The 23,394-nt window shown below is 52.0% G+C and overlaps 1 long non-coding RNA gene across 6 annotated transcripts in view; it reads left to right on the plus strand.

Moving 5' to 3' along the window:
• The first annotated feature begins 350 nt into the window (after nucleotides 1-350).
• Nucleotides 351-23,394, plus strand: part of LOC144729047 (uncharacterized) — a 30,093-nt gene continuing 7,049 nt past the window's right edge. For all 6 annotated transcript variants that reach the window (XR_013587621.1, XR_013587617.1, XR_013587619.1 and 3 more), the window contains exon 1: nucleotides 351-504. This is a non-coding gene — a long non-coding RNA (uncharacterized LOC144729047). The remainder of the gene's footprint in view (nucleotides 505-23,394) is intronic.

Raw genomic sequence — 23,394 nt, forward strand, 5'->3', positions numbered from 1 at the left:
TCGTGAGACTTTCGTGGGCGAACGTGCATAGTAATAATACACTGCTATAGTAATTGGTGAAGCTGGATTCGGTGCGGTGGTAATTGTCAACGGGCGACTTTCGTTATAGCCGCAGTAGGAGTGCAGCTTGCAGCTGAGACGCAGTAGGAACCGGTCTTGAAACCGGTTGTGAGAGGAGGGGGGGGATCAGCAAAGACAATCACCGATACTGATTGGCCTGGAGGGGGTTACATGCAATGGGAGCACAGGTGAAATCATTGAGGTGGGGTGGAGGGGAGATGATCAAGACACCACTCCATTGGTTGAATGATTTTGGCTCTGCAGCATAAATAGACCCGACCCTACATGGATGAGCGAACACATTTTTGGTAGTTATAAATATTCATAGCAACCAGTAGTAGCGGCAAGAGCCGGGGCTGATTATAGATTGAGATTCCAGGATCCGCGGGCGAAGGTGGGGCGGAGAAACTGGAAATGGAACTGCAACGCCTGAAACTGACTTCGGTGAGGCCGCGTGGGCAACTGTTGGGCAGTAACTGGCGTGGCGCGACGTTGACTACGTCGCCTGGTAGATGCAGGAGGTCGTGTGTTCGATCCTGACACTGACGCCTGCTGTATAATTGCAGTTTGCATCTTCCCGTGGTCGCGTGGATGTTCCTCCGGGTCCTCCAGTTTCCCTACATTTAGAAACATGTGTTTTAGGCGATTTGGCTGCTATAGATTTCCGCGTGATAAGCCACTTGGTTGAGTTATCATTTGGGACCACGTCGCGTTTGAGAAAGAGCTACATAACTCGGTGGTCTTACCTGGTAAAATAAGTGTCCGTTTTTAGTATGTTCAAGCAAGTTCATTTTCTCGATGACGTGGAGTGGCCTTCATCTCGCAGTGGATGGACAAAAAGACTTGAACGTGGCTTGTATAAAATTGGTTCACGCAACCCCTGCTGCCACTACATGCTGCCACAATCACAACGATGGGGGGGGGGGGGGGGGGGTAAAGAATTGGTTTCCGAATCAAATTGTAACCCCCAAATTTGTGACAATTCATGAAATCCACAGGGGAGGGAAGTGTTTGCTGCCTTTTGACATCAGCTGAGAGCGCTCCTATCGTGTCATTGTGGTCGGCACACTGTACTTGCAATCAGAGGTTGTCGGTTCGATTACATTTTCCGGTATGGCAGTTTAAACAATTGGTCAAGCTCCTTCCATCTCTTCCCACCCATCCCACCTCTGTTCGCCCAGCAGTATAAATGTGTAGACTCGGTTGGGTCATTCGGTAGGTCCCATGTGGTGGGGCAAGGCCGTAGCCATGGAGTCAACATTCGGGGGGGGATCAAATCTTCCAGGGGTCTGGGGGTCCGCCCTTAGAAAAAAAAATCTAAATTTGAAAACTAATTTCCTGCCTAAAATATAGAAACAATTCACTAACACATAGGATGTTTTACAATGTCTAATAGTGTATTGTATTACATTGCTCTGCCCCCCCCCCCCAATATATATTATGATTACGACCTTGTGGTGGGGTAAAGTGTGGGTACGCCCATCTCTTCCAAGATGTCTCGTCATGTGAAGAAATCTAGCAAATGTCCTGACGAATTCGCATGCGTCGAGCCTTTTCCGCTCGCAGTGGCGTTGGAGAAATGGTAGCTGCGTCTTCATTCACCTATTAACTCAAAAAAATCGCGAATGATCCGCTGCGATTACTTTTATACAAAGGGCCAAGTTGGATTACGTAAAAATACCGCGAACTAGAAATGTGGGATCAAATTATTTCACTCGCTACTAACCGTGCGATTGAGTTTCCATTAAATATGCCGTTTTCTTATTATTTTGATAAAACTAGGGATGTAAAAATAAGTTTCCATTTGTCGCCTTTCCCAGAGCGTTCAGGGCACTCTCTAAGCTAGTTGCATTATTATTATTATTATTATTTAAAGGGCTGACATCCGTTTAATCAATTTGAATCGGCATAAATTGCAGCTTTTTGTCAATCCACTCTTGACTGTCAGCCACGAGACTTGTTTCGGGGAAGTGCGGGACCCAGGACCGGTTGAGATGTCACTCGGCACCAACGTTGGCCGTGGCCGGGAATCAAACTTGGGTGCCCAAATTCATCGTGCATTGTGCTAACCGCTGAGTCGTTGCTCAATAGGTACGTGCTTAATCTTCTTCCCGTATTTTATGCTCTGTTTTTGCTGTTATTGGACCGTGTCCGCGCGTGCCAGCGAGCCGAGTGGCGTAATTTTTTTTCCAATTTCAATCCTCCTTTAAAAGTTGCGCCGTGTCCTGGTGAACCGTACAGCTGCGAGTGGAGGTGAGGAAGCGGCACTAGCGGACACAAAATTGCGTTGACCCCCCCCCCCCCCAAGGGGATCGCCGGGCTCATTCCGCGTTATCCGCTCCCCGACGGGCGTAGCAAGGATGCATTACTGCTGCCAGAGTCATTTGTGAAATGGTCAGCGCGTTCGTGATAAAGAGAAGGTTTATTGAGTCAGAAGAGAGAACGGAATATTGATGCGGCTTGCACTGCTTCATCTCTGACCTCCTTGCCTGGTGGGGGGGGGGGCACCGGGAGAGGAGAAAGGTGAAAGGTCCGAACAGAAAACCACTTCTGTCTATCGCGTGTTCTTCGTTTGAATCTTACTTACATAACAATACACATATAGAAATACGAAACCGTAAGAAACACAACAAGAAAGCAACTGAATTGAGGTCACGTGGCCAAGATATATTTTATGCAGTCGGTGATACAGGCTGTTTTGGTATTCACCGTTTTTTAATCTTTATTCGTGAAATCGTTGAGCATTTGTAATTGGCGGGTCCTGCTATATCATTGATCTGATTTCTCCCCATCTGGCATTTCTTGCTGTGATATTGGTTTTCCAATGTTTGCCCTCGCAGAGCAAACTAATGAGAGAGGAAGAACGAACACGCGGCTACTCGGGCCCTCTTGAAAGCTAGTCTTGCAACAAAAGCCATTCCCCTGTTGCCGTTGACAAACAAAAACTAAACAATTTTTTTTTAATTTTTCGATTTAAAGCTTTCGTGACTGCAGGGATTCATCTTCTTGGTTCTTTAGGTAAAGTCACGTAGAAGGAAAATAATAAAATAATACAAATAAAACATAATAAAATACAATTCTCACGACGTTTCGGCCACAACGCAAGCAGCCGTCCTCAGGTGAAGAACAGGGCTGTCGGAAAGACAGCGTCCAATAAAAAAACAGCCCTGTTCTTCACCTGAGGACGGCTGCTTGCGTTGTGGCCGAAACGTCGTTAGAATTGTATTTTATTATGTAAAATTTGTATTTTATTATTTCCCTTCTACGTGACTTTACCGAAAGAACCAAGAAGATTATTTTTTTTCAAGGTAACGCCCACTGAGCTATGTAGCTTTTTTTTAGGAAGCGACCTGGTCACAAGTGATAGCTCAACGAAGTGGCTTTTATCGCGTGGAAATGTATAACGTGGAGAGAAAAACCGGATGACCGAGAGCAAAATCAACGCCACCACGGGAAGAGCATGGAAACTCTAAAAAAACAGCAGGCGTCACTGTCGGGATCGATACCACGATCTCCTGCATACCAGGCGAGGCAGATAACATCTCGCCTCCGTGGCGAGATGCTTCGCTTGGAAGGAGAAGCAGAGGGAAGACGGACAGATTTGGGGAGAGAGAGGGATCGGTGTTCGTGATGTTTGCAGGTCACGTGGCTGTGATCCATCGCTTGCGAGGCGAGGGTTTCAAGTAGATTTTGTGCAACCAATATGTATGTGCATCTATGTTAACCTTTCGGCACCGTACGTAGCCAACCGTACTAATTGCAACCAGATGGGAACTCGGGAGATAAGGAGGGTACTAAATATAATTTACAAGAGTCGCCTGGGTCAGCAAAACGACGAAAGCAAAACGAATAAACAGCAATGAGGCAAACAGAATTCGGATTAAAAAACAGCTCTCACATGAAAAATCGAAAATATTTCACAAACGTAAATTGGTGTTAAACTACACTATGTAACACGATTTTTGTCCCTGGGTAGTAAGTGTTATTTTGTAATTGCTTATGCCTAAAAAGTATAGAAAATGGCTTTTCCCCACAAACTTTGCTTTTGTGACCATGACTTTACGTGAAGGAATGATACAAATGCACACGTTTTCTCATTCAAATAGCAAAATAAAAAAATGTTGTTCCAGTGTTATAAATTATCAGTAAAGTTGGTTCGGCAGATTATTATTAGATTGATGGTACAATCACAAATTTAAGTTATATTGGAAATAAATGTGACATGGACGATTGTACTGACGTGTAAACACGAGGGTATGAGTCAAATTAAATTGCAGGTGAAGTTATCCTAAAGACTCGACCGCTCATGATCAAAGTGTGCTTTAGATCGGAGCAGAGTAATCGAGAGCATTGGCGTAGCGATGGAATTTCACATTTGGATCACTGACATGAAATGAATGAACCAAATGAGGGTTGGTGGATCACGTCGAGATTTGTGAAACTCCCAGAGCCGCCGCGCTGCGAAGTGTCCATGAGCAGAGCGAGTCGTCACGAGCCCCACTTCCTCGTGGGCAGGGATTGTCGTCTCCTTGCTCCAGCTTCCTCCCACCTGGCACAGCATTCGTCAACATGGAATGGGCCAAACATCCCACTGCAGGACACTTGTGAGAGAGTCTTGAGGCTCCGCGATGCTTTGCTGAGTAAATCAGAATGTGTCGCGGCGACTCGGTGGCAGTGATCGTGCCCGCTATATTTGACGCACTGCGCCAGCGAATATGGTTTCGTAATTTCACCAGGGTTTCTACAGATGTCGTCTTTTTGTGTGTATCAAATGAACCAACGTGAGTGTGGAAATGGATATTAAGAGCCGTGTATTTACTGCTAATAACTTTGTAACATAATACGTTTTTTGTTCATCCAGAAAAGAATCCACTTAGCATGTTCTTTGAAGAGCATGCTTTGCTTTGAAGCTTTGAGGAGTACTTCTGGTTGCATAATTGCTCCAATGTCATGAATATTTAACTTCATTTTAATTTCCACCTTGGAATATGTTTGTGTTGCCGTAGCAACGGGCAGAGGCGGCGTTCTTAAGTCGCCCTCCTCGTGTCGCGCGACCTCTGCGCCACGACGACCCAGCGACCAGGGGGAGGGGGCAGGGGGGGATGGGGGGAGGGGTAGGGGGGGGTTAGGGGTAGGGGGGGGAGTCGCCGTGCCCACCGTCACGCCAATACCCACGGCCTCTTCGTTTGTTCCCGTGGAACACCGCTCGCTGGGACTCCGCAATGTTGGAAATGAAGTCGGCTCCAAACGGAACGCCGCCGAGTGGCTCTGAGCGCTCCCCGCGCGCTCCCCGCGCTCCTCCCCGAACCATTGACCCTTGGAGATCTCCGCAGCAGCTGCAAATCCGCGCCTCGATTTCCCAACGACTCCGCGGGACATCGTCCCCTTGTTAAGCCTAGCGGTCCTCCACACCGCGCCACTGCACCGCACAGTCGGTGGTCACCGCGTGTGCGCGGGCGGTAAGAAACGGCACGGCCAGTAGGTTGGCACCAAATCCTGAGCGAGTGGATTGTTTCGTGTTATTGCCGGGCGCGCTTGGGTTTGTATTCTCCCACGCGCGTTCAGGCGACACCCCGTGCCGTTCGGCGTGATGCCCAACGCTTTTCTCCCCGTGCGATGTTGGAACTTCTTCGGGAATTTAAATTCCGTTTTAGGGAGCGAAACGTCGGACATCGTGCCATTAATCGCCGTGGGACGACCCGCGAACACGTGCGAGAGCACAAAAAGCGCGACAACCCCCCTACAAGGGGCAGGCGCTGCTCCTTTTGGTGCAGCAGCTCCAGCAGCTCCCTCGCACGTCAAAAACAAAGCCCTTCTTTAGAAACTGCGCAGACATTCTAATGCTGGACGCGACTGGAGTGAGGCTTTCCAACACGGATACATTACGGCGTATTGATTTAGGGGTTGCTGCCATAATGATGATGGTTAGCAAGGCGGCCTTGCAATCCTCAGAGGACGCGCGTTTGATCCGCCCTCCCGGCGATAGCGAAAGTTTCTTAAATGGCAGAGAAAATAAATAAATAAATAGGTACCCAACCGCACTTAGTTGATCGGTAGGTCGCGTGTGGTGGGGACAGGTTTGGGTACGGCCACCTCTTCCAAGACGTCTGGCCATCGTGAAAGAGTAGGACAACGTACTCTGCACGATGGGGGGGTCCACAGAGCTCGCTGTAGAGGGGGGGGGGGGTCCCTCTGCCAGCAGCGGTGGCGTGAGGAAAACATTTCGCAGCAGCACCTTTCTTGACTTGTTGAGAACTGAACAAACATCCCCTGTGCTTGCTGCTGCTGCTGAAGTCGTCTCATGCCTCGGCGAGGCTTTCCTCCCGCTCAAATAAATAACACCGAATTGGTTGCACGAGTGGAGCGAGCCAGAGCAGATGGCCCACGCTTGATATCGTTGATTCCACCCTGCGAGACGCATGTTGTAAGGCGGCGAGTGGCCATCATCGGTCTTGGCAGCCAGGGACATCCAGGGACGGGACAATCCGCCTCGACGCGCCTCTCCTTCCCCTCCCCCCTCCTCTCCGGGTCCATCTGTCCGCCGCGGCAGCCTCCCTGCACGGCGACCCGAGAGCGGGCCCCCCCTGTTCCTGGCAGACGTCGGGTTAATGGAGTTGCTTCAGAGCGTCCGCCTCTCCTGGGCACGAGGTCGCCCGCGTGGGGCCCCCTCTCTCCCTCCCTCCCGCGCAGTCCGCGTCTCCATCAAAACGCACCTCGGCTTCTGTCGCAGCAAGCGCCGCCCTCCGCAGCGCTCGTGGTCCGTGTCCCATTGTGATCGCCGCTGCTGCGATCACAATGGGACACGGAGCTGAATGGAGTTCAAAAGAAGTCGCAAACAAAGTCCTTGTGAAAGACCCAACGTAGAAAATGCCTGGCTTGGATCTTCCACGAAGCGCATGGTCCACCCTAATCCGCATCCGTACCGCATCCGTACCAACCATGGCAGATGCGGATACCTAATGCACAGATGGAAAACTCTCCAATGTGTGACTGGTCATCCAGAACAAACCACACAACATATAATGATGCAATGTCCGATCCACAAATACGAAGGAGACATCACGGCGATAAACTCCGCTGCTCCTGACGCGGTTGTCTGGCGTGACCAGCTGAATGTGTAATTGTAGTTGCTCTGCATCTACATCAGCGGCGCACGGTGGTCACGGCATCTCGTTCCTCGTCCGTGGTTTTCTTTGCATGCCGCTTGTTTGCCCAGGGAAGCCTCGCCGAGTCCCAGGCCTGCATGTCTTTTCAGCAGGGGTCGTGCCGACGTTTTGCAGTAGTAGGGAGCCATGATTGCCAAGTGTCTTTTCAATTTGAGTAGATTTGTTGGCGCCAAGGGTGCCAATAGTTGTCAAAACAAATACAATCCGGTGGCGACGCTTGAACAGGAAATAAATTATCGTCAGAATATTTTTAAGACCCTCCCCCCCAGACCCTGTCCTCCGTTGACAGCTTGGGTTGGGGGGAGTTTTTTCTGGAGCTCAGCCCCGGACAGCTCTGGCTGAAATTAAGCCATGATGTATGTAAAGTGTTTTTTTTTTCTTCATTAATACACAAGTATGTCTTTATTAGTGGGCTTATAAACACCCATAACATCATCATTAGACCTCCTTTGCCAGTACTAAAATATAATAATAGGGTTTCCCCATTTTTCTGGCAACAAAACTGAAACCTTTTACAAGGAATCATGGGTGCATTAACCACAATACTCGTGGTCAAAATGTAAACAAAAAACACACTGATAATATATGCATTGTCCTTGAAACTGATTGGTCCACACCAGAGACGGCTTTCTTTAGAGCCTCATCTCAATTGGTGCTAGACCAGAGGACGCCAAGTATTGTGGTTAATGCACACATGATTCCTTGTAAAAAGGTTTCAGTTTTGTTGCCAGAAAAAAGGAAAACCCCTATTATTATTATTAACACCCATAACCTCATTACTGTACGATCAGATAGACCACTGGGCCATGAGGTCGGTTCAATACAATTAGGCCGACCAATACTCACATTATTGTAGTTAATTAGGGTTCATTTCTTTGGGATAATTAGGGTTCATGATAACTTGGAGCCCAACAAACCCCTCTATCCGTTACAATTGTGGTGGATTCCCGCTCAATTAAGCACTGGGCTGTTTAGAGACCCACGCCAGTGGTGGAAATTCCACATTCCTATGGTGGCTGCGAATCTTCTCCATAGGTCAACCGCCATTCATTTCTCTGCGTGCTGGTAGCAATTGTCTTCCTCGGAGGTTATAATGGGCTGAGTTGACCCCCCACCCCCCACTGCGACTGGGATTTGAACTTTGAACTCTGCGAGCCGTGCGCACTGCCGCGACGTAATCGCGATGCGGTTTGTGCGCGCGAAGTTGAAGTCATTCGTGGGAATGTTTCGGCAACGAGCGCTGGCCAGCGGGGTGAAGTATGGTCAAATAACCCCCCACGAACCGCACAGCGTGGGGAGACGAGAGGGCTGTACGCAGATGTAAATGTGCTGTACATTTTATTTTAAAGTTATATTTTCCGTAATAATATTCTCTTTGGTCTCCTCACAAACTCAGCATTGCTAACCCATCGGCATATTGGCTTCCCAGACCAAACATTATCAAGCAGCATTTGTTCAATCAAGCGATCTTTCTAATTATTAAGGTTGCTGCTATAACCCAACCCTCATCGCCGGTTATACACACGAGGTGTACGGCTGTCGAGTTCAACTGCAGCCTTCGTGGTGATTTCTTGCCGTGGGTCCGAGTGTGACTGTTCGCATGGCGTGCATCTCATACGACGGGTCCCGGTGTGGCTGGAGACATCTCAGAAATCAACTAATTACTTATATACTGGCAGCATCCGATGAGCTATAAAGCCCTTCGTCACAGATGTCCAGTAGATGTCCATCTGCCCGTGACAGCACAAAGCGCGCCGATTCTCGGCACCGTGCTCTACACATCATAATCGGCAGCCATGGTCAATCCACTGCTGGATGAAGGCCTCCCCAAAGCAGCCCCCACCTCTCGCGACCCTGCGATATTATTAATCCATGCGGCAGCTGCACGCCGAGGCGATTTCCTTGCCCCGTTGTCTGTTCTATTTGTTAGCCTTGTTGTAGAGCAGCACCTCCAATGCGATGAGAACCTTGCGAGATTGAGTGCCGTTGCGGCAAGCGGTGTCAAACGGGGAAACGCTCATTTGTCCACTCGTCCGCTGTCATCCGTCCCGGTGACGGCGGGGCAGTCGCGGCGGTGGTCGCTGCCTTCGTCAAAAACACGGCAGAGAAACACAACGCGGGGTGAAACGTTCCGCACCCCCCCCCGCCCCCAGCTCACCTCCCCCCCCCGCCCCCAGCACACCCCCCCGCCCCCCTCCGCATCCCCCTCCACATCCCCGAGCGCGCGACACCCCAAACCCCCCCTCCCCCCAAAACTCGCGATCGCACGACGCCTCCCACCACCCCCTTGAACCCCCCGCACCCCCGAGCGCGCAACGCCCCCCCCTCTTCCTCCGAGGGGCTCGCGAACGGCTTCGCATCTCTTCCGAGTGTCGTCCCGACACTCCTTGTCGCGTGACATCTCACTCGAGGCCCTGCATCTTGGAGATAATGTTGTTACCGCGGTATCTGCCGCGTTCCCTGCAGATTGCCGCAGCGGAGAGCAATCCTTCAGCCGACCCGATGTGACCTCTGGCCGAAGCTGGCCATCCGATCCCACGAGACGCGTCTTGAGCTGGGAGAGGGTGATAACTGTCCCTTATCTTACAATCAATGCTCCATTGTCCCGTGATTTCCGAAAAGCTGGCAGGCGCGATTTTTTTTCCTCTCCCGAAGTTCCATTAAGAAAGTGAGAATTGGATTGCCACCGTTGGGATGAGGCGACAATCTTCTTGCCCGGACTTAGGCTGGAAGCACTCTCTGCGTGTAATCGTGCAGTGAGCATTGTGCAGCCGATCCGAATGATTGAATGAGTGAATTCCTTTATTAAGAACCCGAGCGGGAAGCGGTTGAGATGAAGTGGTCTTCCTTGCGCCTTTCGACTGGGTCACGCGAGCTGCGAATGAAGCGAGAGCCGACCGGGGTTGAACGAAGATTGGGGCTCCCATGCAGCTGTGAAGCGGCATGGCCATTTGACCGTGTAGCCTGGACGAGTAGGCCAAATCCTGTCCAGAGGCCATATTCCGCTCCCTATAGCAAGACCCTTGAGCTCTCTTTAGTGAAGGTAATACTCGCCATGCTGCGTCCAGATGTGTGCCTTTTTAAATGTTAATGCATTTGTGGGAATCATAATAATATCTCTGCAAATAATCAACTGCAGTGCAGGTATTTGATGCTAGATGACTGCAACGTTAGCGATTAACGCGAAAGGGAAATCCAGCGGGACTTGTTAAGGAGCGGGGTGATGATCATCGTTGCGAGACGGCTGCCCCGTGTCTGCGCTATGGCGTGTTTGCCGAGGCCACGAGAGGAAACTTGCGAATGGCGCCTTCGCCAGACGGCATCTTCAGCTTGACGGCTCTCTGTTGGCACCACCATGCCCCTCGTCCGATATCGGGGACCATCAGACCTAGGAAATGTGGTCAATTCAAACGCCACGATCTACCTACCTGTACCACTACTACAGGTCATGTTAAGTTGCGTTGTTACACAAACGGATCTCTGCCCTTTGTCAATCAAAGTCGTGTGGATATGGATGTTGCTTAACCACACTTCACCAAGCTGGCCCGTGTGGGCTGAAGTGAGCTCTCGTCACTTATGCTTGCCGCCGCCAGGAAACTAACATCGGCTCATAGCGCAGTGCTCGAACCACTGCGCCACCGCTGCCAGCCTCATTGTATAATCGATGCCGTAGTCTCAACCGAGTTCTCACGATACAACTCATTGGTCAGTTGTAGGCGGCTAAATGCAATATTTCACATGCTACGACTCAATCCCTGAAGAAGCCCCCAGCACGTGGAGCGAAACGTCGGACGTCACGCCAAACAGCACGCGGTACGACCGACTACGCACATCGGAGAGCGTGTGTCTCGGACGCGGATTGCATCTGCCAGAGGAGACGCCGGCAACAGCGGTGGTTACACCACGTCAATGGCACTGCTTTCTGTGACTGTCGACAATTCAAGAATGAGCGGCAACGTTTGATGCAAAAGTCACGGGCAGCGATCGGCTGCCCGTGCCGCACGATGAATTGTCACGGTTTCGTGTTGGTGGTGTCACGGTTTCGTGTTGAATCGATGCGTTGTTGCGTCCGTGCCGAGTCTGTCAATTCTCGTGGCTGCAAGGTAATTTATTTCAGCCGAACTTTCATTTATATTTGTCGAGTCACCGAGCATGAATTATATTCCAGTCCGGATAAAATACGGGTTGACTGTCTTGCTGCTGGAAGTGTGTGGTTATGTGAACCAATTGCATACAACACGCATAAATCAAATATAAGGATACATTCTTACACGCATCATGCATCGTAAGCGCAAGAATCGATGTTGATTGATGACTTGATGTATCCGTGCATGCCTACTTATCAATAGTTATCAGATCCAAATGTAATGCGTGATTTAAAGGTACAGCGCTACAATTACTTGTTCATGCCACGGATGGCGGAAAGGTATCCACGAGAGGGAGCTTTGAGAGCCCCTCTGAGAGGGCATTTGACCGACTCGTGCACACCGGCCAGACGTGTTGGACAAGGTGGGGGCACCCACACTTTACCCCACCACACGTGACCTGAATTAAACCAACCCATCTGTGATCATAAAACTTTAAACAAATGAAACGCAAACAGATTTGCCAATTTAATAATAAATGACGATCGCAACCAAGTCAATCGGCAGGTCCCATGCAGTGGGGGGGGGGGAAGTGTGGTTACTCCCACCGCTTGCAAAGCCTCCGTGCAGCGTGGAAGCGGAGGCCAAATCGTCTCTATCGGGGCCCTCAGGAGCTCTGGCGAGTGGAGGCTCAATCCCGCCAGCAGCGGAGTGAGCGGTCCATTGCGGCGCAGCGAGAGAGACGCTGCCCCCAATCACTGAACTTAGTAACGCGCGCATTGACCACGCGGGGGGGGGGGGGGCTCTGTACTTTGGGTTGCAGCTCCAAACATTTCCACCCCCACCCAAAGCGAACGCCCCGCGCGTCCCGCTCGCACGGAGCGTGCGGCCCGACCCCCGCGTGATGGATTTGCCGTGGGACGGAGTTGACGCGCTTCTCCAGACTAAAGCACGGGTCCCATTTATTCCTCACCTCAAAATGTCATTAATCCCCTAAGTCCGCTCGGCACGCCAATTTGTCTGTCCCAACAGTTGCAGCGCGCAGATAAGTGCCACGCCGCGTGGTCTCGTGTTGCACAAGATGTCTTGCCGGGGAGGAGGTTGGTTTTTTAAACGTCAGAGAGATTCGTCTCGCAGAGTCGAGAGCTCGCGCGATGCCGAATGAACGGCCGTCGAGGTTCAACTTAAATTATTTGGCAGCGATTTAAGTTTTTTTTTTGGGTGGTCACTGAGAATGCGCGAATGGCTGTAGGTGGTAATTTGGTAAAACACGTGGCGTCTGAGCCGCTTCCTGTGGCTGGACAAGTAGAAGATTTAGTTCACTAAGAAAAACCGGCTTACATGATTTGCTTTGTTGGAATACTTTTTTTTGTTTTGCTGCAACGAATCCACAGTGGTTGGATTAATAACCCAATGATAGAAAAAAAATCCCCACGAACATAACATTGTGTGCATTCATTATAAATCTTAGTTTAAACATAAATATCACGATTAATTCAGCTGGGAAAAAAATCTAAAGTGAAGCGAATGCAATTTAAAAATGCCCCTCCAATGCTTAGTTAAAGGATAATCACATATCTCTATGAATTGTCGATGGATTGATTGATGTCCTCTATTTTCAAGCAAAGGGAGAAATTCTATTTCTCTGTAATACAAGAAAAGTCTAATCTCTGAAACGCTTTGTGACTAATTTTGCATCGAAGGCCTCTCGACTCATCCCCAGCTTTCTCCGAACGAATCGACCAATCATCAGCAACTCGGCCGACACAAAGTCCAGCGCGATTGGCTGATTGACGATCAGCAGCATCCGTCTCGGCAAAAGCGGTTTACAGACTTCATTGCACCAGGCAGGATGCGCTCTCTTGTGGAGGCGCGCTATAATTTGACGAGAAGCCTATCAAGATAAGTTGCCTTTTAAGAACATGCTGGTATCGATGCATAATTAATTTTCTCCAGCTTCAGAGCCATCAATTGGGCTCCCAGGCACAGGCGGGTTGCAGTGCCTCTCGTATTGAAGACCTTCCGACGTATTGAAGACCTTCCGACGCGCCTCCTCGTGTGGCTCGTAGCGCTGGGCCACCAGCCTGGCGGCAAGGACGCCCTCCAGTATGGCAACGTTCACCTCCACCGTCCTTCTGACATCTGCTGCTCATAGCGGTTGCCAACTTTCCTCTTTTTGAAGAAGCTGGAATCCGTAAATGTTCCCGGGACGTTAAAATTCCTGTTTTTGTCAGTAGCGTAATAATAATAATAATGCACCGCTCAAGGCAAATAATACTTTTGCATGCGCTGCTCCACTCTTCCAGTCTTGAGGCATTCTTTTTTCGTTTTCCTATGCCGTGTCCTGGCGTTGTGTAGCTCAGAGGTGGCAACCTGAGCTGAATGGGCATGCCGGTCCTGAAGGTAAATTGCAGCCAATTACCCGAATTGGTCATCACTGGGGCAGACGATGATCCGCTGTTAGCGGACATCAACGGACTTTTTGCGTCCACACAGGGCGGCAGATTGCTCGCTTGTGTAGGGCTGTTACAGAGAGCCCGTTATGCATGGCAGCCTATGGTAAACAAACACAGTAGGCGGGGCTACATGTGTGCACAAGCAGGTGCCCTCTGCGACGTCCGCGCCAGACACCCTGGGGGGTCGATTCGGTCGTTATGATCCCCCGGGGCCCCACCCCTCAGGGAGGGGTTGGGTATAAAAGGGGATTGTATCGAAGGGCTGGGGAGTGATGTTTTAGCTAAAGAAGAGGAGGCGGAAGACGTCTGAGATAGAGCCCTGGACTCCCCCTGGTACGCCGTCCTTATCAGGACCGCGCAGGCTCGAGCCAGTGGCGGGGTACCAGAGCCAGAGCCAGTGCTGGTCTGGACTCTGGGTACCGGGCCCGACTGACCAGTGTCGGGCCAAGATAGCCTCCCCTAGCCCATTAGTGGAGGACTCAGAGGCAGGCTAGGGTTAGCTAGAGAGGTGTGTCCTCAGATAGACGGGTGAGGGGGCCGATACCCCCTCAAATGTGTATGTCACAACGTTGGTGTTAAATAAACAAGTGTGCCTCCAACTCCGGTGTGAACGAGTCGTGAGCGTTACTACATCTGGCGTCAGAAGTGAAACAAAGTACGAACATGGATACACGCCGGACGACTCGAGTCGGAGTACCAGGGGCGGAGGACACCGCTGCAGTCGGAGGGCCCGAGATGGCTGAAGATGCCATCGAGCAGCCGGGGCTGGGTGCATCCACGCCACAGCAGCTGGAGGAAGGGGAGCCGTCGACGGAGGGGCTGAGGCAGGCGCACGCGAAGCTGGCCGAGCTGCTGTACGCCGCAGCCGCCATGCTCGACAACATCACGCGGCTGGGGGCTGCGGGACCGCCACGAGGCGACAGCAGCCAACGACCACAGCGCCTTCCCGCCATTTCAACGGAGCAACATTTTGAAACTCCCGCCATCGCCGCAGCTGCTGTTGAGGGCGTGGCCGCTCTAAGCATCGCGTCCAACGCCGGGAGTACAGTGCCTGCCGCGTCACCACGGGTGCGACCGGCGATGCCATCGCTGGTTCGTGCCGACGCTGAGTTCAGTGAGGCGGACGAGGGAGTGCGTTCTTCCTCTGCAGCCGCTGCCTTACATCAGCGGCTACCTCCACTCAAGGAATTTGTGGGCGAGGATGGCGACTGGGGCGGCTTCCAGCGGCGCTTCCTCGCTCACCAGGAGATGGCACAGTGGACAGACGCCGAGGCTCTCCGCGCGCTGCCAGCACTTCTCGACAGCGACGCCCTCGCCACTCTAACATCGGCTTCGAAGGAGAGGCGCTCCACGCTGCGGAAGGCGATGCAGGTGCTGTCGGCGGTATATGGTCCACCATCGGACTGTCGCCAACTCTTTTACGATCGCCAGCGGGGGACGAAGGAGTCGCCCCTGGCGTACCGCACAAGCCTCCTGGCACTGGCGAAGGAGGCCTTTCCACGAATGGATGACGAGGGTGTCGACGCCATGGTGACAGAGAAGATACTTTTGCTGGCGGACGACTTAGACATCGTCATTGTCGCACAGGACGATGCAGAGATGTGCTCCCTCCAAGCGGCCCGTCTCCTCCACGCAAACCTGTCCTCTCAACGACGGAAGGCCAGCAAGGCGGCGAGCGGGCGCGCCGTCGCTGCGGCCACCCTCCCGGCGGAAGAGGTTTGCGCCATCAACCATCGACGGCAGCACGGAGCGGGAGCGCGGGAGGACCGGGCCGGTTCAAGCCGTCTACAACGTCCATCGTCGCCACCAGCGCTTCCACGCTGTTATAACTGCGGCATCCGGGGCCACGTCGCCTCGGGGTGCCGCTCTCCTCGGCAGCGCGGAACGACACCTCAACGGGACGCCGGCCCTCGTCACAAGCTCCACCATCATAATCCGGCGAGTCGCGGCACCCCTCATGTTTGGCCCACGCACACGCCCGTCACACACTCGAACACCGCAGCGAAGGGGGGGCAAATATCGCGTACCATGGCACCAACACGCACCGCTCTGGGTACTCACATTGAACCCAGCCAGTGGTCCGTGTTGGCCCATCGGGTTGTAGCCGCGTCATCGGGGTCGTCGGCCGTTGTGGGTCACATCGATGGGGTCGAGGTGCGCATCCTGGTCGATACAGGAGCATCGGCGACCATTATTTCGGAGTTGATTTATAACATTCTCCCTGCCCAGAGCCGTCCTTTGATGCCTGTTAATGTGCCATTCTTTGCTGCTAACGGGGGTTCACTTGGCATCATCGGACAAATTCGAGCCCAAATTTGTGTCGGGGATATTAAATTATCTGGGCCGATTTTTGTTTCCTCCTCGCTGGCGGTTCCGTGCCTGCTGGGGACGGATTTCCTGGCCAAAATGCCGATTAGGATATTAATCGACCAGGGATGCATTGAGCTCCCATCGGGCCGACGCATGGCGTTTTTGCCATCCCCCGCTACGAGCCGGACGGCGTTCGCGACGGTGCCGGCGTTCGTAGATAGAACGGTGCGCGTTCCTCCGGGGGCGCAAATGTTAATTCCTTTGAGACTTCGGCGGCCCTTCGCTAAGGGCATTGGGGCTCAAGGGGTTTTGCTGGGACCGTCTAGGGCCGGGGTCAGTGGACCTAATTTACTCCCGGCCCAGACCATAGTGAGAGGGGATGGAGAACCCTTCATCGCGGTCCTCAATGTGGGCTCGCAGACGGTGGTGGTCCCACAGGGGACCGTGCTTGCTCACGCAACGCCGGTGCCCTGTGAGGAACCCGTCGCGAGTCATGTCGGCGCTGCCCCTGCACCGCGACCACATTCAGACAGCGATGAAGGGTGGCTCGAGGCGCTTTGCGCGGGATCGACGGACCTGTCAAATTTAGAGCGCCAACGTCTTAAGACACTACTGAGGGAATTTTCCGACGTTTTCAGTCGGGATAAATACGATTTGGGCTGCACTCATCTGCTGCGTCACCATATTGATACGGGTGACAGCGCGCCAATACGCCAAAATCCTTTTCGGTTGAGTCCCGCCGAAAAGGACCATGTCAAATCGGCTGTTGATGACATGCTAGCCGCCGACATAATTTCTCCCTCCAACAGCCCTTGGGGAGCGCCGATCGTCCTGGTTAAGAAGCAGGACGGTTCGTTGCGGTTTTGCGTTGACTTTCGGCGCCTTAATAAAATTACGGTTGCCGACGCATACCCGCTCCCACGGATGGACGAATCGCTTGACGCCTTGGCGGGAGCGCGATTCTTCTCCACATTGGACTTACTTTCGGGATTCTGGCAGCTTCCTCTGGACGATGATTCAAAGCCTAAAACTGCTTTCCGTACTCCGCACGGCCTGTTTCAATTCAACCGGTTGCCGATGGGCTTACACTCAGCGCCGGCAACTTTCCAGCGGTTGATGGAATTGGTTTTGGCTGGATTGCAATGGGAGTCGTGCCTGATTTATTTGGATGACGTCATTGTCTTTGGCAAAACTTTTGAGGAACATCTCCAGAGGTTGCGGGCGGTTTTCCTAAAGATGCGGGCTGCTAATTTGAAATTTAAGCCCCAAAAATGCCATTTGTTACGCGAGTCGGTGCGTTATTTGGGGCACATCGTGGGGCGCTCAGGTATTTCTACCGATCCCGCCAAAACGCAGTGTGTAAGCTCCTGGCCGACTCCCACCTCAGTGGGAGAGGTTAGGAGTTTTATTGGGTTTGCGTCGTATTATAGACGCTTCGTCGCTAATTTTGCGACTATCGCCAAACCCCTACATGCTTTAACATCTAAAGGGGTTCGGTTTTGCTGGGGTCAGGAGGAGGAGGCTGCTTTTTGCTCCCTTCGGGATGCTTTGGTAAACGCTCCTCCCCTGATTTACCCTGATTTTTCAAAACCGTTCTTGCTCGACACCGATGCGAGCAACACGGGTATTGGGGGCGTGCTCTCCCAGGTGGTTGACGGCGTGGAACATGTGGTTGCGTACGGCAGTCGGGTGTTGTCTCCAGCGGAGCAACGGTATTGTGTCACCCGTAGGGAACTGTTGGCAATTGTCCATTTCGTCCAACAGTATCGCCCATATCTGTACGGTCGGCATTTCACCGTCCGTACAGATCATGCGGCACTGCAGTACGCCCTGAGGGTTCAACAGCCATCGGGACAATTGTCCCGATGGTTGGAGGTCCTCCAGGATTACGATTTCCAAACCACATACCGTAAGGGCGTTCGCCACACCAACGCGGACGCTCTGTCACGCTTGCCAACCACCTCCGAGTGTGCATGCCTCCTGGGGTCTGGACGTTGCAGGCCTCCAGGGGACACATCGGTACCTGTCTTGGCGGCCGCCAACGACGACGATGCAATGGTTCCTAATTCGATCGAACAGCAGGGCAAAGATTCCCTGTTGGGGTTGCCCGTCATTGAATGGGGGCGCCTCCAGATGGAGGATGTCTCCCTCCTCGGGTGGCGACGTCGCGTTGGCGGTGCGGCGGGGGGAAAAAGTGGTGGTTCCGACGCATGGGAAATGTGCCAAGGTCTGCTAATGCATTGGGACGGGAAGTCACGTCGACATCGGCTGGTTGTCCCTACTGGGTTGCGGGGTAGGGTGGTATGGGCCGCTCATGAGCGCCTCCTACACCTGGGGACCCAAAAGACTCTCGCCTTGCTGCAACTTGATTTTTACTGGCCTGGCATGACGAGGGATGTGGGGGATTTGTTGGGATCGTGCCCTCAATGTGCACAACGCAAACCGCCGGCACGGGAGTCTAACCCGCCCTTGCAATCGATCAAAGTGTCCAGGATAAACGAGCTGGTCGCTCTGGACATTTTGGGACCATTCCCCGCCACCCCTAGAGGGAATAGATATTTGTTGACGGGTGTCGAGTATTTTACACGCTGGCCTATGGCCTGGCCTTTGGCCAACCAGTCGGCAGCAGCCATCGTGGAGGCCTTTGTTCAGGGTTATGTCCTGGACAAAGGTGCTCCGGAGAGGCTGCTGACCGACCAGGGCAGAAATTTTTCCGGTAAACTACTCAGACAAGTCTGCGATCTCCTGGGCACAAAGAAAATTCGGACCTCCCCATATCACCCACAAACTGACGGGATGGTCGAACGTTTGCATCGCACCATCTCGTCCATGTTATCACAACAAGTTTCGGACTCGCAAACGGATTGGGACCTACAAATTCAGGGGGTCTTGGCGGCGTACCGGATGGCACCCCATGCGGCTACGGGGTTTTCTCCCTTTTACCTCATGTACGGCCGAGAACCAGACCCGCCTGTTCGTGCCCAGTTGCGGATCCCCGTGCCGCAGGGAAAAACTAATCTGGCTGACCACGTTAAATTTAATCTGGACAAATTGACCGAGGCACGGGATGCTGCAATGCAAAACTCTGACCTCCGTCAGAAGGCAAATGAGCGCCTCAGATTGAGTCGAGCGCACATGCTGCAGTGGAAGCCGGGGGACAAGGCATGGTTGCACTGCCCCCAGGTGCCACTGGCAACCTCCTCTAAACTTGTGCGGCCGTGGCGGGGCCCTGTGGAAGTGGTGGAGGTGTTACGACCGCAGTGCGTGCGCATCAAGTGGGGGAAGCGGCGATGGTTCGTGCACCCCTCCAGATTAAAACCCTTCGCTGCGGTACACGACCCCACTTCACACGCGCGTGGCCAAACATGTGGGGGGTCGGCCGACTTGCTGGGTCCGTCTCTGTCGCTCTCACCTGATGCCTTGCCGGCTGTGCCACCTTCAGGAGCATCAGGAGTGACGGGCTCACGCCCGATCACCCCTCCTGCGGATACCGAGGGTCACGCGGAGTCAGAGGAATGCTCACCTCAAGACGGACAGTCGCCACCTGATGGTCCGCCACGCGGGGTTACCCCGTGTGAGGGGCCCGCTGCAAGGACGCGCGCTAAAATGCGCAAACTGTTGTGAGGCCGGAAAATGTGTACATAGCTGTTGTGTTTATTGGCTGTTGTGTGGATGGTGTGTTTCCCGCTCCTCGGATGTACATATGTTGGGTTCACCGTTTGTTGTGTGTGCGGGGTGGGTTCCCTGCTGGTTGTATATAAGCTGTTTTTTTACGGAATTCGTATTTATTCGGGGGGGTGCGACGGGTTGTTTCTCATCTTGTTGTTGTGTCTTGTTCTGGTTCCTGTTATGGTTCAAAAATAGTGAGGCACACGTCAGGGGGTGAAGGCACCTTTATTGTCAAATTTTGTATGTTGGCAGCCGGGACGGCTGCATGCTATGTGGGGGGGAGTGATGTAGGGCTGTTACAGAGAGCCCGTTATGCATGGCAGCCTATGGTAAACAAACACAGTAGGCGGGGCTACATGTGTGCACAAGCAGGTGCCCTCTGCGACGTCCGCGCCAGACACCCTGGGGGGTCGATTCGGTCGTTATGATCCCCCGGGGCCCCACCCCTCAGGGAGGGGTTGGGTATAAAAGGGGATTGTATCGAAGGGCTGGGGAGTGATGTTTTAGCTAAAGAAGAGGAGGCGGAAGACGTCTGAGATAGAGCCCTGGACTCCCCCTGGTACGCCGTCCTTATCAGGACCGCGCAGGCTCGAGCCAGTGGCGGGGTACCAGAGCCAGAGCCAGTGCTGGTCTGGACTCTGGGTACCGGGCCCGACTGACCAGTGTCGGGCCAAGATAGCCTCCCCTAGCCCATTAGTGGAGGACTCAGAGGCAGGCTAGGGTTAGCTAGAGAGGTGTGTCCTCAGATAGACGGGTGAGGGGGCCGATACCCCCTCAAATGTGTATGTCACAACGTTGGTGTTAAATAAACAAGTGTGCCTCCAACTCCGGTGTGAACGAGTCGTGAGCGTTACTACACTTGCGTTGATGATGTTTAGAAGCGGCTGTGTGCCGTGTTTTCAAAGCGAGCTTAGAGTCCAACGCTTTCCTGGGTGAACAAGCATAATCAGTAAATACAATAACGAGGCATGGGGCATCTGAGCCCTCGGCAATTTGATTCTACAACAAATTCTCGCCCGTCTGAATTTGACAGTCTTATTTGATTTGCATATTTTTCGTCTTTATACAATTTTGTGTGCTTGCTTGATGTGAATACATTGGTTAATTTATAGCCCTTTGCCAGTCCACTGCTGGATTTTAGGTTTTTCTCTACGTCATATCGGACATTGGGGGGGGGGGGTATTTGACCATACTTCACCACGTTTAGTGCTGGGTACCCAGTCCACTGACACCGCGCCGCCACCACCATCCAACCTCATTTGCATATAATGTTATTAAAACAAACCTCACGCACACAATGTGCCTCGTGCATCGCGAGGGCGATGATTGATTCTAATTCAAGTTTATTTTGCTTAACCACGTTAGCCGTCGAGAGACCAGGATGGGGTCTCGGTTGCGAGAGGTGACCCTGCCCCTGGGTCGCCACAATGACGAGAGCAAAGCCGCATAAAAATAAATGGCAGCAAAGAAGCAAACATAAATTGGGACAAAATCTACCGCGTCACGTGACGTCTATTTAATACACCGATGGTGTAGTCGTTACTTGACTAGCCCCGGTAAATTTCCTGCGCAACTTGTTCGGCATTTAACGGTGAATTGTAGCCTCTAAATAACCCAACGCATTGACACACACGCAGCCGCTTCACCTTAATGGAGTTGGATGAATTTTACATGCGTCGTTCGTGTGTCCTTCCGCCCTATACAATTTCGTCCGAATTACAAGCACCAGGAATTGGTGAGACGTGCTCTGTGATCACATTAACGGCGCATTTAGACCATGTTTTATGGATGCATCTCTATCTGGCAAAATATATATAATAATAACCGACTGTACAAACGGCTGCGATTCGTGGCGTCCGTTGCTTGGAAGCCGCGAGTTTATTATATACGAAGCAGAAACTTGGAAACGTTGTTAGGAGATGAGCGGCGATGAGATTGCTATCGGCGAAGGACCTTGATCGGCAGAATTCTTGAACGCTGTGCATGGTCCTCCCATCACAGGGCGATCTCTGTAATGGATCGGAGCAGACTACACTTACTGCAATCGTTTCGAGCGAGCGACCCAGTTATGATGCTTGTGCACATTTCCCCCGAATGCCAGACAGGAAGTCCCTGAAAGGTCAAGCGAGTCGGCTCGGCAAGCGACTGCTATAAAATATATCACTTCTTGGTTTAGAATATTTGCAGCTTTGTACGTTGGAGATTTAGACATTTGTTGCGCCCGAAACGTCGTGATTTAATTTATTTCAATTTTGTTTTACCTACGTGACTTTACCGAAAAAAATAAACCAAAGGGTATGAATCCTTGCAGTCACGAAAACTTCAAATCTAGAATTTGTTGTGGAGGTGGCTGGCAGGGGGTCTCCGAGTGAGCACTGTGCGGGCATTGCACTGCTGAGATCATGCAATGTGTTTATTATGAGGCTGCTGAGCACAGACCCATAGGTCCCAAAATGCTAAGCTAATCGGTAAGATATGGTGTGCTTTCTTGAATTAAGCAAGGTTATAGGAACTTTGGACAAGACAGGATATGGGAGGAAATTGCAGAGTATAGTAGTGCGGGCAAAAGGGGCACAAAGATAAATGTTGTTACCTGCAGTGTCTGGCGAGTGAACACTGTGGCGTTTAACGCGTGAGTTTTAACCGCACGAGATTAAACTGCGTCCTCAAGTGTAGAGGAAGAATGGTCTCAGCCTAGTCACCCATGGCTGCACACAAAAAATCCATAGTGTGTGTGTTTTAACTTTATCTTGTTTAATCCACGAGACAAAAATATTTTGGATGGATTTACAATTCGGCATTTTTTGTGGTTTTCCGAGTGCGGATAAAGAGGTGTATATGTCCGTGACTTCACAAGTAGTTCTGTGATGTCTTCTTCTCTGGCCAGTCTCGCACACATTGAGATACACTGCACGCTGCAGAGTTTAATGAGCACATTTATTCGCGACACGGCGTCATGCCAAGAGCACGACTGGAATTGGGGAAGCAAAGAGCTACCCAAACAAATCCAACGTGCTGTGCAGCAAATCATTGCAGCAACAGTATTCAGAGGTTCATTTTTTTACTTTCTGAAACATACATTTGCATTAAAACTTTGGAAAGAGCCCCCTGCCCTAAAACATTGACCCCCTGATCTCGTCAGGAGAGGAATATCCCCCGAGGAGGAATGGAGTCTGTATTCAGTAAATTTCTTAAATTACCGCACACGTGTGTCTAACACGTCTCAAGACGAACTCGGCGACCCGAGTTCAACGAATATCTGAACTGAGCATCCCCTAGATCGACTCGGGCTCAAATGAGTACCTGGTGCAGTGTGTAAACATCGCCACTGGGGGACAAAGGCGGCTGACCGTGGTGCTGGCCACCTACCCCCTGGTGTGCCGTGCCGGCCTTCATAGCAGGTCGCTCACAATGCTTGCCCCAACAGTTTGGGTTAAAGAGAAGCATCTTTGTCGTTGTCCTCGGTAAGACATTGCAGGCAATTATCTACGAGTTATGCGGCGTGTTAGCATTTACTTTCAGGGGTGTAAATTCCAAAGCGACTTTATTATTGGGGCTTTTTTCACGGCATTATTTCAAAGCAGACCACACTCGCATGGGGGCGCTTTCAGCCGCGGTCCGCCTCCTCGGTTTAATCTGCGGCCACAC

The sequence above is a fragment of the Lampetra planeri genome, chromosome 31, assembly GCF_965212315.1.
Source record: "Lampetra planeri chromosome 31, kcLamPlan1.2.h2, whole genome shotgun sequence".
Lineage (NCBI taxonomy): Eukaryota > Metazoa > Chordata > Hyperoartia > Petromyzontiformes > Petromyzontidae > Lampetra > Lampetra planeri.